Source organism: Salvelinus fontinalis, chromosome 20 (assembly GCF_029448725.1).
Source record: "Salvelinus fontinalis isolate EN_2023a chromosome 20, ASM2944872v1, whole genome shotgun sequence".
In the NCBI taxonomy this organism is placed as follows: Eukaryota; Metazoa; Chordata; class Actinopteri; order Salmoniformes; family Salmonidae; genus Salvelinus; species Salvelinus fontinalis.
Window position 1 is genome coordinate 40,279,154 of NC_074684.1, and position 17,175 is coordinate 40,296,328.

Sequence of the window (17,175 nt, forward strand, 5' to 3'; positions counted from 1 at the left end):
AACACCTCTCCATGACTAGAGCAGCCCTGAGGTAAACACCTCTCCATGACTAGAGCAGCCCTGAGGTAAACACATCTCCATGACTAGAGCAGCCCTGAGGTAAACACCTCTCCATGACTAGAGCACCCTGAGGTAAACACCTCTCCATGACTAGAGCACCCTGAGGTAAACACCTCTCCATGACTAGAGTAGCCCTAGAGGTAAACACCTCTCCATGACTAGAGCAGCCCTAGAGGTAAACACCTCTCCATGACTAGAGCACCCTGAGGTAAACACCTCTCCATGACTAGAGTAGCCCTAGAGGTAAACACCTCTCCATGACTAGAGCAGCCCTAGAGGTAAACACCTCTCCATGACTAGAGCAGCCTGAGGTAAACACATCTCCATGACTAGAGCACCCTGAGGTAAACACCTCTCCATGACTAGAGCAGCCCTAGAGGTAAACACCTCTCCATGACTAGAGCACCCTGAGGTAAACACCTCTCCATGACTAGAGCACCCTGAGGTAAACACCTCTCCATGACTAGAGTAGCCCTAGAGGTAAACACTTCTCCATGACTAGAGCACCCTGAGGTAAACACACCTCTCTATGAATAGAGCACCCTGAGGTAAACACATCTCCATGACTAGAGCAGCCCTGAGGTAAACACATCTCCATGACTAGAGCAGCCCTGAGGTAAACACATCTCCATGACTAGAGCAGCCCTGAGGTAAACACATCTCCATGACTAGAGCAGCCCTGAGGTAAACACCTCTCCATGACTAGAGCACCCTGAGATAAACACCTCTCCATGACTAGAGCACCCTGAGGTAAACACCTCTCCATGACTAGAGCAGCCCTGAGGTAAACACCTCTCCATGACTAGAGCAGCCCTGAGGTAAACACCTCTCCATGACTAGAGCACCCAGAGGTAAACACCTCTCCATGACTAGAGCAACCCTGAGGTAAACACATCTCCATGACTAGAGCAGCCTGGGGTAAACACCTCTCCATGACTAGAGCACCCTGAGGTAAACACCTCTCCATGACTAGAGTAGCCCTAGAGGTAAACACCTCTCCATGACTAGAGCACACTGAGTTAAACACCTCTCCATGACTAGAGCACCCTGAGGTAAACACCTCTCCATGACTAGAGCACCCTGAGGTAAACACCTCTCCATGACTAGAGCACCCTGAGGTAAACACCTCTCCATGACTAGAGCAGCCCTAGAGGTAAACACCTCTCCATGACTAGAGCAGCCCTAGAGGTAAACACCTCTCCATGACTAGAGCAGCCCTGAGGTAAACACATCTCCATGACTAGAGCAGCCCTGAGGTAAACACATCTCCATGACTAGAGCAGCCCTGAGGAAACACCTTTCCATGACTAGAGCACCCTGAGGTAAACACCTCTCCATGACTAGAGCAGCCTGAGGTAAACACCTCTCCATGACTAGAGCACCCTGAGGTAAACACCTCTCCATGACTAGAGCACCCAGAGGTAAACACCTCTCCATGACTAGAGCACCCTGAGGTAAACACCTCTCAATGACTAGAGCACCCTGAGGTAAACACCTCTCCATGACTAGAGCAGCCTGAGGTAAACACCTCTCCATGACTAGAGCACCCTGAGATAAACACCTCTCCATGACTAGAGCAGCCCTGAGGTAAACACCTCTCCATGACTAGAGCACCCTGAGGTAAACACCTCTCCATGACTAGAGCACCCTGAGGTAAACACCTCTCCATGACTAGAGTAGCCCTAGAGGTAAACACCTCTCCATGACTAGAGCAGCCCTAGAGGTAAACACCTCTCCATGACTAGAGCACCCTGAGGTAAACACCTCTCCATGACTAGAGCACCCTGAGGTAAACACCTCTCCATGACTAGAGCACCCTGAGGTAAACACCTCTCCATGACTAGAGCACCCTGAGGTAAACACCTCTCCATGACTAGAGCAGCCCTAGAGGTAAACACCTCTCCATGACTAGAGCAGCCCTAGAGGTAAACACATCTCCATGACTAGAGCACCCTGAGGTAAACACATCTCCATGACTAGAGCACCCTGAGGTAAACACATCTCCATGACTAACTCTGCTGGAAAATGTAGCTTGACCACCTCGACCAGCTTGACCAGCTCAATGTTTGTTTAGAGACATGGTAGCTAGTAGCTTATTGGGTTGACCAGCTAAAGACTCCATCATATATACTTGTTGGGATGACCAGCTAAAGCCTCCATCATATATACTTGTTGGGTTGACCAGCTAAAGCCTCCATCATATATACTTGTTGGGTTGACCAGCTAAAGCCTCCATCATATATACTTGTTGGGATGACCAGCTAAAGCCTCCATCATATATACTTGTTGGGTTGACCAGCTAAAGCCTCCTCCATATATACTTGTTGGGTTGACCAGCTAAAGCCTCCATCATATATACTTGTTGGGTTGACCAGCTAAATCCTCCATCATATATACTTGTTGGGTTGACCAGCTAAAGCCTCCATCATATATACTTGTTGGGATGACCAGCTAAAGCCTCCATCATATATACTTGTTGGGTTGACCAGCTAAAGCCTCCATCATATTTACTTGTTGGGTTGACCAGCTAAAGCCTCCTCCATCATATATACTTGTTGGGTTGACCAGCTAAAGCCTCCATCATATATACTTGTTGGGATGACCAGCTAAAGCCTCCATCATATATACTTGTTGGGTTGACCAGCTAAAGCCTCCATCATATATACTTGTTGGGTTGACCAGCTAAAGCCTCCTCCATCATATATACTTGTTGGGTTGACCAGCTAAAGCCTCCTCCATCATATATACTTGTTGGGATGACCAGCTAAAGCCTCCTCCATTATATATACTTGTTGGGTTGACCAGCTAAATCCTCCATCATATATACTTGTTGGGTTGACCAGCTAAATCCTCCATCATATATACTTGTTGGGTTGACCAGCTAAAGCCTCCATCATATATACTTGTTGGGATGACCAGCTAAAGCCTCCATCATATATACTTGTTGGGTTGACCAGCTAAAGCCTCCATCATATATACTTGTTAGGTTGACCAGCTAAAGCCTCCTCCATCATATATACTTGTTGGGTTGACCAGCTAAAGCCTCCTCCATCATATATACTTGTTGGGATGACGAGCTAAAGCCTCCTCTATTATATATACTTGTTGGGATGACCAGCTAAAGCCTCCTCCATCATATATACTTGTTGGGTTGACCAGCTAAAGCCTCCATCATATATACTTGTTAGGTTGACCAGCTAAAGCCTCCTCCATCATATATACTTGTTGGGTTGACCAGCTAAAGCCTCCTCCATCATATATACTTGTTGGGATGACGAGCTAAAGCCTCCTCTATTATATATACTTGTTGGGATGACCAGCTAAAGCCTCCTCCATCATATATACTTGTTGGGTTGACCAGCTAAAGCCTCCATCATATATACTTGTTGGGTTGACCAGCTAAAGCCTCCTCCATCATATATACTTGTTGGGATGACGAGCTAAAGCCTCCTCCATCATATATACTTGTTGGGTTGACCAGCTAAAGCCTCCTCCATCATATATACTTGTTGGGTTGACCAGCTAAAGCCTCCTCCATCACATATACTTGTTGGGTTGACCAGCTAAAGCCTCCATCATATATACTTGTTGGGTTGACCAGCTAAAGCCTCCTCCATCATATATACTTATTGGGTTGACCAGCTAAAGCCTCCTCCATCATATATACTTGTTGGGTTGACCAGCTAAAGCCTCCATCATATATACTTGTTGGGTTGACCAGCTAAAGCCTCCATCATATATACTTGTTGGGATGACCAGCTAAAGCCTCCTCCATTATATATACTTGTTGGGTTGACCAGCTAAATCCTCCATCATATATACTTGTTGGGTTGACCAGCTAAATCCTCCATCATATATACTTGTTGGGTTGACCAGCTAAATCCTCCATCATATATACTTGTTGGGTTGACCAGCTAAAGCCTCCTCCATCATAAATACTTGTTGGGTTGACCAGCTAAATCCTCCATCATATATACTTGTTAGGTTGACCAGCTAAAGCCTCCATCATATATACTTGTTGGGTTGACCAGCTAAAGCATCCATTATATATACTTGTTGGGTTGACCAGCTAAAGCCTCCATCATATATACTTGTTGGGTTGACCAGCTAAAGCCTCCATCATATATACTTGTTGGGTTGACCAGCTAAAGCCTCCTCCATCATATATACTTGTTGGGTTGACCAGCTAAAGCCTCCATCATATATACTTGTTGGGATGACCAGCTAAAGCCTCCATCATATATACTTGTTGGGTTGACCAGCTAAAGCCTCCATCATATATACTTGTTAGGTTGACCAGCTAAAGCCTCCTCCATCATATATACTTGTTGGGTTGACCAGCTAAAGCCTCCTCCATCATATATACTTGTTGGGATGACGAGCTAAAGCCTCCTCTATTATATATACTTGTTGGGATGACCAGCTAAAGCCTCCTCCATCATATATACTTGTTGGGTTGACCAGCTAAAGCCTCCATCATATATACTTGTTAGGTTGACCAGCTAAAGCCTCCTCCATCATATATACTTGTTGGGTTGACCAGCTAAAGCCTCCTCCATCATATATACTTGTTGGGATGACGAGCTAAAGCCTCCTCTATTATATATACTTGTTGGGATGACCAGCTAAAGCCTCCTCCATCATATATACTTGTTGGGTTGACCAGCTAAAGCCTCCTCCATCATATATACTTGTTGGGTTGACCAGCTAAAGCCTCCTCCATCATATATACTTGTTGGGTTGACCAGCTAAAGCCTCCATCATATATACTTGTTGGGTTGACCAGCTAAAGCCTCCTCCATCATATATACTTATTGGGTTGACCAGCTAAAGCCTCCTCCATCATATATACTTGTTGGGTTGACCAGCTAAAGCCTCCATCATATATACTTGTTGGGTTGACCAGCTAAAGCCTCCATCATATATACTTGTTGGGATGACCAGCTAAAGCCTCCTCCATTATATATACTTGTTGGGTTGACCAGCTAAATCCTCCATCATATATACTTGTTGGGTTGACCAGCTAAATCCTCCATCATATATACTTGTTGGGTTGACCAGCTAAATCCTCCATCATATATACTTGTTGGGTTGACCAGCTAAAGCCTCCTCCATCATATATACTTGTTGGGTTGACCAGCTAAATCCTCCATCATATATACTTGTTAGGTTGACCAGCTAAAGCCTCCATCATATATACTTGTTGGGTTGACCAGCTAAAGCATCCATTATATATACTTGTTGGGTTGACCAGCTAAAGCCTCCATCATATATACTTGTTGGGTTGACCAGCTAAATCCTCCATCATATATACTTGTTGGGTTGACCAGCTAAAACCTCCTCCATTATATATACTTGTTGGGTTGACCAGCTAAAGCCTCCATCATATATACTTGTTGGGATGACCAGCTAAAGCCTCCTCCATCATATATACCTGTTGGGTTGACCAGCTAAAGCCTCCATCATATATACTTGTTGGGTTGACCAGCTAAATCCTCCATCATATATACTTGTTGGGTTGACCAGCTAAAGCCTCCTCCATCATATATACTTGCTATTGTTGGGTTGTCCAGCTAAAGCCTCTTCCATCATATATACTTGTTGGGATGACCAGCTAAAACCTCCTCCATCATATATACTTGTTGGGTTGACCAGCTAAAGCCTCCTCCATCATATATACTTGTTGGGATGACCAGCTAAAGCCTCCATCATATATACTTGTTGGGTTGACCAGCTAAATCCTCCATCATATATACTTGTTGGGTTGACCAGCTAAAGCCTCCTCCATCATATATACTTGTTGGGTTGACCAGCTAAAGCCTCCATCATATATACTTGTTGGGTTGACCAGCTAAATCCTCCATCATATATACTTGTTGGGTTGACCAGCTAAAGCCTCCTCCATCATATATACTTGTTGGGTTGACCAGCTAAAGCCTCCTCCATCATTTATACTTGTTGGGTTGACCAGCTAAAGCCTCCATCATATATACTTGTTGGGTTGACCAGCTAAATCCTCCATCATATATACTTGTTGGGTTGACCAGCTAAATCCTCCATCATATATACTTAACAGGGGTATTCAACTGGGGGTCCGCGTCCCATGGAGGTACTACAGGGTGTCAGTGTATATATATTTATTTATATATATTTTTGAAGTGAAAAAAAATAATAAAGATTTGAATACATGAATTTCGCGATCAACAAAATAATAAACTAATCTGGAATTACATATGTATAGCTAGGAAATAGGATAATGACTTCTTTCTCACTGTATTTCCTAATATTGAGCAGATGACACTCATTGGAGACAATTACACTCACCGGAGTTTCAGACATAAGCTTTGAAAAAGATCCCGCATATCAGCTTCCACTCTGCTGGCTGCTGCTTTCTTGACTTGGACCATTCATTTTTGCCAACATATGGCTAACCTTTGTTTAACCAGCTAAACAGCTGCTTTTGGAGGAAATGTGTTGGGTGTTACCTTTCTAGCTAATAGGCTACGTTAGAGTTTACACTTCCTCTTCCAATTATAATGTGGGGAGGTCAAAGAAATGAAACACTATCTACCAAATCTATTTCTCCATTATCGTTCACCAGATGAGAAGACAAGACGTGAGCTTTTTGTTTTTGCTAATGTATGATGGGGGTCCTTGAGTTGCCAGTTTGTCAGGGACCCCCTCCCAGACAAACTGAGTCGCCAGTTTGTCTGGGAGGGGGTCCTTGAGTTGCCAGTTTGTCAGGGAGGGGGTCCCTGAGTCGCCGGTTTGCCTAGGAGGGGGTCCCTGAGTCGCTGGTTTGCCTAGGAGGGGGTCCCTGGGTCGTCGGTTTGCCAGGGAGGGGGTCCCTGGGTCGTCGGTTTGCCTGGGAGGGGGTCCCTGGGTCGTCGGTTTGCCAGGGAGGGGGTCCCTGGGTCGTCGGTTTGCCAGGGAGGGGGTCCCTGGGTCGTCGGTTTGCCAGGGAGGGGGTCCCTGGGTCGTCGGTTTGCCAGGGAGGGGGTCCCTGGGTCGTCGGTTTGCCAGGGAGGGGGTCCCTGGGTCGTCGGTTTGCCAGGGAGGGGGTCCCTGTGTCGTCGGTTTGCCAGGGAGGGGGTCCCTGGGTCGTCGGTTTGCCAGGGAGGGGGTCCCTGGGTCGTCGGTTTGCCTGGGAGGGGGTCCCTGGGTCGTCGGTTTGCCAGGGAGGGGGTCCCTGGGTTGTCGGTTTGCCAGGGAGGGGGTCCCTGGGTTGTCGGTTTGCCTGGGAGGGGGTCCCTGGGTCGTTGGTTTGCCAGGGAGGGGGTCCCTGAGTCGCTGGTTTGCCTGGGAGGGGGTCCCTGGGTCGTCAGTTTGCCAGGGAGGGGGTCCCTGGGTCGTCGGTTTGCCTGGGAGGGGGTCCCTGGGTCGTTGGTTTGCCTGGGAGGCGGTCCCTGGGCAGGAAAACGGTCCTTGAGTTGCCAGTTTGTCTGGGAGGGGGCCCTTGAGTCGCCAGTTTGTCTGGGAGGGGGTCCTTGAGTTGCCAGTTTGTCAGGGAGGGGGTCCCTGAGTCGCCGGTTTGCCTAGGAGGGGGTCCCTGAGTCGCTGGTTTGCCTAGGAGGGGGTCCCTGGGTCGTCGGTTTGCCAGGGAGGGGGTCCCTGGGTCGTCGGTTTGCCTGGGAGGGGGTCCCTGGGTCGTCGGTTTGCCAGGGAGGGGGTCCCTGGGTCGTCGGTTTGCCAGGGAGGGGGTCCCTGGGTCGTTGGTTTGCCAGGGAGGGGGTCCCTGGGTCGTCGGTTTGCCAGGGAGGGGGTCCCTGGGTCGTTGGTTTGCCAGGGAGGGGGTCCCTGGGTCGTCGGTTTGCCAGGGAGGGGGTCCCTGGGTCGTCGGTTTGCCTGGGAGGGGGTCCCTGGGTCGTCGGTTTGCCAGGGAGGGGGTCCCTGAGTCGCTGGTTTGCCTAGGAGGGGGTCCCTGGGTCGTCGGTTTGCCAGGGAGGGGGTCCCTGGGTCGTCGGTTTGCCTGGGAGGGGGTCCCTGGGTTGTCGGTTTGCCAGGGAGGGGGTCCCTGGGTCGTCGGTTTGCCAGGGAGGGGGTCCCTGGGTCGTCGGTTTGCCAGGGAGGGGGTCCCTGGGTCGTCGGTTTGCCAGGGAGGGGGTCCCTGGGTCGTCGGTTTGCCAGGGAGGGGGTCCCTGGGTCGTCGGTTTGCCAGGGAGGGGGTCCCTGGGTCGTCGGTTTGCCAGGGAGGGGGTCCCTGGGTCGTCGGTTTGCCAGGGAGGGGGTCCCTGGGTCGTTGGTTTGCCAGGGAGGGGGTCCCTGGGTCGTCGGTTTGCCTGGGAGGGATTCCCTGGGTCGTCGGTTTGCCAGGGAGGGGGTCCCTGGGTTGTCGGTTTGCCAGGGAGGGGGTCCCTGGGTTGTCGGTTTGCCTGGGAGGGGGTCCCTGGGTCGTTGGTTTGCCAGGGAGGGGGTCCCTGAGTCGCTGGTTTGCCTGGGAGGGGGTCCCTGAGTCGTCAGTTTGCCAGGGAGGGGGTCCCTGGGTCGTCGGTTTGCCTGGGAGGGGGTCCCTGGGTCGTTGGTTTGCCTGGGAGGCGGTCCCTGGGCAGGAAAACGGTCCTTGAGTTGCCAGTTTGTCTGGGAGGGGGCCCTTGAGTCGCCAGTTTGTCTGGGAGGGGGTCCTTGAGTTGCCAGTTTGTCAGGGAGGGGGTCCCTGAGTCGCCGGTTTGCCTAGGAGGGGGTCCCTGAGTCGCTGGTTTGCCTAGGAGGGGGTCCCTGGGTCGTCGGTTTGCCAGGGAGGGGGTCCCTGGGTCGTCGGTTTGCCTGGGAGGGGGTCCCTGGGTCGTCGGTTTGCCAGGGAGGGGGTCCCTGGGTCGTCGGTTTGCCAGGGAGGGGGTCCCTGGGTCGTCGGTTTGCCAGGGAGGGGGTCCCTGGGTCGTCGGTTTGCCAGGGAGGGGGTCCCTGGGTCGTTGGTTTGCCAGGGAGGGGGTCCCTGGGTCGTCGGTTTGCCAGGGAGGGGGTCCCTGGGTCGTCGGTTTGCCAGGGAGGGGGTCCCTGGGTCGTCGGTTTGCCAGGGAGGGGGTCCCTGGGTCGTCGGTTTGCCAGGGAGGGGGTCCCTGGGTCGTCGGTTTGCCTGGGAGGGGGTCCCTGGGTCGTCGGTTTGCCAGGGAGGGGGTCCCTAGGTCGTCGGTTTGCCAGGGAGGGGGTCCCTGGGTTGTCGGTTTGCCTGGGAGGGGGTCCCTGGGTCGTTGGTTTGCCAGGGAGGGGGTCCCTGAGTCGCTGGTTTGCCTGGGAGGGGGTCCCTGGGTCGTCGGTTTGCCAGGGAGGGGGTCCCTGGGTCGTCGGTTTGCCTGGGAGGGGGTCCCTGGGTCGTTGGTTTGCCTGGGAGGCGGTCCCTGGGCAAGAAAACGTTGAAGATGCCTCACATAGTTACGACAAAGTTTGAATGAATAACTGATAACTGAAAGAGTGCTTTCCAAATGGTTATGTTTTGCCTAAAAAACTTGGTCCGATTATCGCATTTGGGTGTGAATTTGTCATGGTTGGATCTGAAAAACAAAATATCACAAAATCACCTTTGTGCACTTAATGTTTGTACTTTGAACATTTCCACAACAATTAAAATGAATGCATTGAAAGTCCTTGGACATTTTTATTGAAACTTATAAAGCAGATTCCAGTGTCCACTTTCAAACTCACAACTTGACAGCTATCCTACGGATAACACAAAGACAGAGAGGCTGTGATACAAAGCCACACATGATGAAGAATTAGGGATGAGTTTGGGATGAATTAGGGATGAGTTTGTTATTAGGTGTTCCGGTTCCGTTGGCATACATTGAAACGTGTCGCTTTCTCTTGGCTTTCTTTGGCAAAATAACTAGGAAATAACAGACTTATTTTGTAATAATGGTCCACATATATTTTTACATTAAAGTGTGAGACGTTCACTGTATTTCTTCTCTCCAGCAGCTTATTCTCTCTGTTGACCTTTCACCTGTGGGAACATGGTGGCTCTCAACACCCGACAACAGAAAGAGTTGGCTACTATTATCTGAGAGATTGTTTGTGAGGAAATGACCTCTGCCCTCGACTTGCAATTGAAACCGATAAATTCATCTCTTGCACTGCTCACTTCTAAAGTGAATACCTACTCAGCTAAAGTGGAAAGTTTGGAGACAGCGGCCATTGTGACAGATGGGTGTTGAAGTGGGAAACTCAACTTCCTTCATGAGACATCTTTTCTATGAGCTGTTTGGGGGGGGGGGGGGGAGGCTAGGTCCCATGCCACTGATAAACGTGGCGCACCAATCAACAGTTTTGAAGTCAAAATGCCAATTGTTTACCTCGCAGCGGAAACTGGGGACTCTGACCTATGAGGCGAAGAGGATCATCCTCTACCTTGGACCTGAGTGCTGAACTGCTGAAACATAGGGAGAGACCTGCAACGAGATCCCAGCTATGATAAACCTGAGGTATCATACACCCGGAAAAACTCGTCTTGACCATCCAGAACAGAACACACACACACACGCTTTCCACTCCCAAGGAGACTCAGGACTTCTTGGATAAGCACATCGAGCCCAACACACAAGGGGACGAGCCGACAGATCTAGGCTAACCCCAATTTGACTGGCTCAACATTCAGGTATGCTTTCCACGCACATACACGCTGCTTAGCCTGTTGCTGTGACAACGAGGACACCCCCCTCAATGGGGTTAAAGGAACAGCAGCGGTATTATCACCACTACTGAACAGAGTCGTTATGACATTGCCTTATGTTCCAGGACATCATTGAGGAATCCACTTAATAAACAATGGACACTATATTGAAATGTCATGCAGACTTGGGCTGTTTCCTGGTGAGGCTTCAGCACATCGTATCCCTATGGGCTAAAGTGTTGAGGCTAGATGGCCAGTCTAAAATGGAATACAACACATTTCTTATTGATTCTCCTCCTGTTGATGGCTGATCCCCATCGTTTACAATGCTGAATGCATCTCCCGTTTAGCACTTGGTCTACAGGCCATGATTCATTACTAGATTATAGACTGATCTAGACTATAGACTGATCTATTATATAGACTGATCTATATTATAGACTGATCTAGACTATAGACTGATCTAGACTATAGACTGATCTATATTATAGACTGATCTAGTCTATAGACTGATCTATATTATAGACTGATCTAGTCTATAGACTGATCTAGATTATAGACTGATCTATATTATAGACTGATCTAGTCTATAGACTGATCTATATTATAGACTGATCTATATTATAGACTGATCTAGATTATAGACTGATCTATATTATAGACTGATCTATATTATAGACTGATCTAGATTATAGACTGATCTAGACTATAGACTGATCTATATTATAGACTGATCTAGTCTATAGACTGATCTATATTATAGACTGATCTAGTCTATAGACTGATCTAGATTATAGACTGATCTAGTCTATAGACTGATCTAGATTATAGACTGGTCTAGATGATAGACTGATCTATATTATAGACTGATCTAGATTATAGACTGATCTATATTATAGACTGATCTAGATTATAGACTGATCTATATTATAGACTGATCTATATTATAGACTGATCTAGATTATAGACTGATCTATATTATAGACTGATCTAGATTATAGACTGATCTAGTCTATAGACTGATCTAGATTATAGACTGATCTAGATTATAGACTGATCTATATTATAGACTGATCTATATTATAGACTGATCTAGATTATAGACTGATCTATATTATAGACTGATCTATATTATAGACTGATCTAGATTATAGACTGATCTAGACTATAGACTGATCTATATTATAGACTGATCTAGTCTATAGACTGATCTATATTATAGACTGATCTATATTATAGACTGATCTATATTATAGACTGATCTATATTATAGACTGATCTAGATTATAGACTGATCTAGACTATAGACTGATCTATATTATAGACTGATCTAGTCTATAGACTGATCTATATTATAGACTGATCTATATTATAGACTGATCTATATTATAGACTGATCTATATTATAGACTGATCTAGATTATAGACTGATCTATATTATAGACTGATCTATATTATAGACTGATCTATATTATAGACTGATCTAGACTATAGACTGATCTATATTATAGACTGATCTAGTCTATAGACTGATCTATATTATAGACTGATCTAGTCTATAGACTGATCTAGATTATAGACTGATCTAGTCTATAGACTGATCTAGATTATAGACTGATCTAGATTATAGACTGATCTAGTCTATAGACTGATCTAGATTATAGACTGATCTAGATTATAGACTGGTCTAGATGATAGACTGATCTAGACTATAGACTGATCTAGTCTATAGACTGATCTATATTATAGACTGATCTAGACTATAGACTGATCTATATTATAGACTGATCTAGATGATAGACTGATCTAGACTATAGACTGATCTAGTCTATAGACTGATCTAGAGTATAGACTGATCTAGATTATAGACTGAACTAGTCTATAGACTGATCTAGATTATAGACAGATCTAGTCTATAGACTGATCTAGATTATAGACTGATCTAGATTATAGACTGATCTAGTCTATAGACTGGTCTAGATGATAGACTGATCTAGACTATAGAAACAATTCAGAAACAATTGCTCCTGCAGCCGTCCTGATTGCCTGTTCAGGCTGCTGATCTAATTAGCTTCTTTCTCCATCATGTCCTTAAAGGTCTGAAGGGGTAAGTGGTTACTTGTTTTATGTTTTACTTTGTTTCTTTCTCAATACCTTAAGACACCTTAAAACAACGCTGCTTTAAGAGAGTTCATATGTGAGGCTGCCACTCACCCGTATGCTACAACACTGTAATTATAGAGTAGGGCAGGGGGGGGCCTGAGGAGGGAGGGGGGGCAGGGGGGACCTGAGGAGGGAGGGGGGGCAGGGGGGGGCCTGAGGAGGGAGGGGGGGCAGGGGGGGGCTGAGGGAGGGGGGGCAGGGGGGGGGGGCTGAGGAGGGAGGGGGGGCAGAGGGGACCTGAGGAGGGAGGGGGGGCAGGGGGGACTTGAGGAGGGGGGGCTGGGGGCCAGAGTCTGAAGGGGGGGCTGGGGGCCAGGTCTCCCCCTTCAGGCCAGGGTCTGAAGGGGGGCAGGGCAGACTGGGGGCCAGGTCTCCCCTCCCTAGCCAGTTTAAAGACCTAAACTATTATATTAAGGCCAGGCACCACAAGCTGAAATTAAATTTTTCCATCTACCTATCAATTTTGAGATTTGTTGATATTTTATTTTAGTATTTCCAAAAGGAAAACAAACACATTTCAAAAAGTTAATGAAAATGGTCTCTAACTTGAACGTTTCAAGTGTTAAAATTATTGTTGGTGGGTATTATATGCCAATCTATGCACATTTTAGTAGTTATAGTTTATAGTACAGACCAGAGCTGGACCAGAGCTAGTTCAGACTAGAGCTGGACCAGAGCTAGTTCAGACTAGAGCTAGTTCAGACCAGAGCTAGTTCAGACCAGAGCTAGTTCAGACTAGAGCTAGTTCAGACCAGAGCTAGTTCAGACCAGAGCTAGTTCAGACTAGAGCTAGTTCAGACTAGAGCTAGTTCAGACTAGAGCTAGTTCAGACTAGAGCTAGTTCAGACCAGAGCAAGTGCAAACCAGTGCTAGACCAGAGCTAGACCAGAGCTAGTTCAGACCAGAGCAAGTTCAGACTAGAGCGAGACCAGAGCTAGTTCAGACTAGAGCTAGACCAGAGCTAGTTCAGACTAGAGCTAGTTCAGACCAGAGCTAGTTCAGACTAGAGCTAGACCAGAGCTAGTTCAGACTAGAGCTAGTTCAGACCAGAGCTAGTTCAGACTAGAGCTAGTTCAGACTAGAGCTAGTTCAGACTAGAGCTAGTTCAGACTAGAGCTAGTTCAGACCAGAGCTAGTGCAAACCAGTGCTAGACCAGAGCTAGACCAGAGCTAGTTCAGACCAGAGCAAGTTCAGACTAGAGCGAGACCAGAGCTAGTTCAGACTAGAGCAAGTTCAGACTAGAGCTAGACCAGAGCTAGTTCAGACCAGAACAAGTTCAGACTAAAGCTAGACCAGAGCTAGTTCAGACCAGAGCTAGACCAGAGCTAGTTCAGACCAGTGCTAGAGCAGAACTAGTTCAGACTAGAGCTAGTTCAGACTAGAGCTAGTTCAGACCAGAGCTAGTTCAGACTAGAGCTAGTTCAGACTAGAGCTAGTTCCGACCAGAGCTAGTTCAGACCAGAGCTATACCAGAGCTAGTTCAGACCAGAGCTAGACCAGAGCTAGTTCAGACCAGAGCTAGACCAGAGCTAGTTCAGACCAGAGCTATACCAGAGCTAGTTCAGACCAGAGCTAGACCAGAGCTAGTTCAGACCAGAGCTAGACCAGAGCTAGTTCAGACCAGAGCTATACCAGAGCTAGTTCAGACCAGAGCTAGACCAGAGCTAGTTCAGACCAGAGCTATACCAGAGCTAGTTCAGACTAGAGCTAGTTCAGACTAGAGCTAGTTCAGACCAGAGCTAGTTCAGACTAGAGCTAGTTCAGACTAGAGCTAGTTCCGACCAGAGCTAGTTCAGACCAGAGCTATACCAGAGCTAGTTCAGACCAGAGCTAGACCAGAGCTAGTTCAGACCAGAGCTATACCAGAGCTAGTTCAGACCAGAGCTATACCAGAGCTAGTTCAGACCAGAGCTAGACCAGAGCTAGTTCAGACCAGAGCTAGACCAGAGCTAGTTCAGACCAGAGCTATACCAGAGCTAGTTCAGACCAGAGCTAGACCAGAGCTAGTTCAGACCAGAGCTATACCAGAGCTAGTTCAGACCAGAGCTAGTTCAGACCAGAGCTAGTTCAGACCAGAGCTAGTTCAGACCTGAGCTAGTTCAGACCAGAGCTAGTTCAGACCAGAGCAAGTTCAGACCAGAGCTAGACCAGAGCTAGTTCAGGATGACACTGCAGGAAGGGTATCAAATGAGGGAGGAGGATGTCTTCCCTGTCATGCACAGTGTTGAGATTGCCTACAATGACAACAAGCTCAGTCCGATGATGCTGTGACACACCGACCCAGACCATGATTTGCTTTCCTGGTGTAACTGGGGCAGTTGTTGTTGATGATCGGATGTACCGATCCTGTGCAGGTGCGACATGCACCCTGATGAAGACAGCTTGGTTGTCGAAACTTTGGTAATTCAATTTTTGCATCTGAGCTCCTAGAGTGTGCGGCTCTCCTTTATTTTTAAGTTTTCTACTCCGCTAGCCGGCACCTCGCCTAAATAGGTGTGCGTTTCTTTTTCTTCTAGATTGTTCTGTTACACATGGTCTGCCTCTGCGAGGACGGTCAGCTGTCTGTCCTGTCTCCCTGTAGTGCTGTCTTAGGCGTCTCACTGTACGGACATTGCAGTTTATTGCCCTGGCCACATCTGCAGTCCTCATGCCTCCTTGCAGCATGCCTAAGGCACATTCACGCAGATGAGAAGCATCTGGGCATCTTACTTTTGGTGTTTTTCAAAGTCAGTAGAAAGGCCTCTTTAGTGTCCTAAGTTTTCATAACTGTGACTTTAATTGCCTACCGTCTGTAAGCTGTTAGTGTCTTAACGACCGTTCCACAGGTGCATGTTCATTAATTGTTTATGGTTCATTGAACAAGCATGGGGAAACAGTGTTTAAACCCTTTATAATGAAGTTATTTGGATTTCAATTATCTTTGAAAGACCGGGTCCTGAAAAAGGGACGTTTCTTTTTTTGCTGAGATTAGTTATAGTAGTGGCAGTGTCGACAGTAGTAATGGTAGTGACTGGTTATAGTAGTGGTAGTTACTGGTTAGAGTTATAGTAGTGGTGGTGACTGGTTATAGTAGTGGTAGAGACTGGTTATAGTTATAGTAGTGGTAGTGTCTACAGTAGTAATGGTAGTGACTGGTTATAGTAGTGGTAGTTACTGGTTAGAGTTATAGTAGTGGTAGTGACTGGTTATAGTAGTGGTAGTGTCTACAGTAGTAATGGTAGTGACTGGTTATAGTAGTGGTAGTGACTGATTATAGTAGTAGTAGTGACTGGTTATAGTAGTGGTAGTGACTGGTTATAGTAGTGGTAGTGACTGGTTATAGTAGTGATAGTGACTGGTTATAGTTATAGTAGTGGTAGTGACTGGATATAGTAGTGATAGTGACTGGTTATAGTTATAGTAGTGGTAGTGACTGGTTATAGTAGTGGTAGTGACTGGCTATAGTAGTGATAGTGACTGGTTATAGTTATAGTAGTGGTAGTGACTGGATATAGTAGTGATAGTGACTGGTTATAGTTATAGTAGTGGTAGTGACTGGTTATAGTAGTGGTAGTGACTGGCTATAGTAGTGATAGTGACTGGTTATAGTTATAGTAGTGGTAGTGACTGGTTATAGTAGTGGTAGTGACTGGTTATAGTAGTAGCAGTGACTGGTTATAGTAGTGGTAGTGACTGGTTATAGTAGTGATAGTGACTGGTTATAGTTATAGTAGTGGTAGTGACTACAGTAGTAATGGTAGTGACTGGTTATAGTAGTGCTAGTGACTAGTTATAGTAGTGGTAGTGACTGGTTATAGTAGTGCTAGTGACTGGTTATAGTTATAGTAGTGGTAGTGACTACAGTAGTAATGGTAGTGACTGGTTATAGTAGTGGTAGTGACTGGTTATAGTAGTGGTAGTGACTGGTTATAGTTATAGTAGTGGTAGTGACTGGTTATAGTAGTGGTAGTGACTGGTTATAGTTATAGCAGTGGTAGTGACTGGTTATAGTAGTGGTAGTGTCTGGTTATAGTAATGGTAGTGACTGGTTATAGTAGTGGTAGTGACTGGTTATAGTTATAGTAGTGGTAGTGACTGGTTATAGTAGTGGTAGTGTCTACAATAGTATTGGTAGTGACTGGTTATAGTAGTGGTAGTGTCTACAGTAGTAATGGTAGTGACTGGTTATAGTTATAGTCGTGGTAGTGTCTACAGTAGTAATGGTAGTGACTGGGTATAGTAGTGGTAGGTACTGGTTATAGTAGTGGTAGTGTTTACAGTAGAAATGGTAGTGACTGGTTATAGTTATAGTAGTGGTAGTGACTGGTTATAGTAGTGGTAGTGACTGGTTATAGTAGTGGTTGGGTCT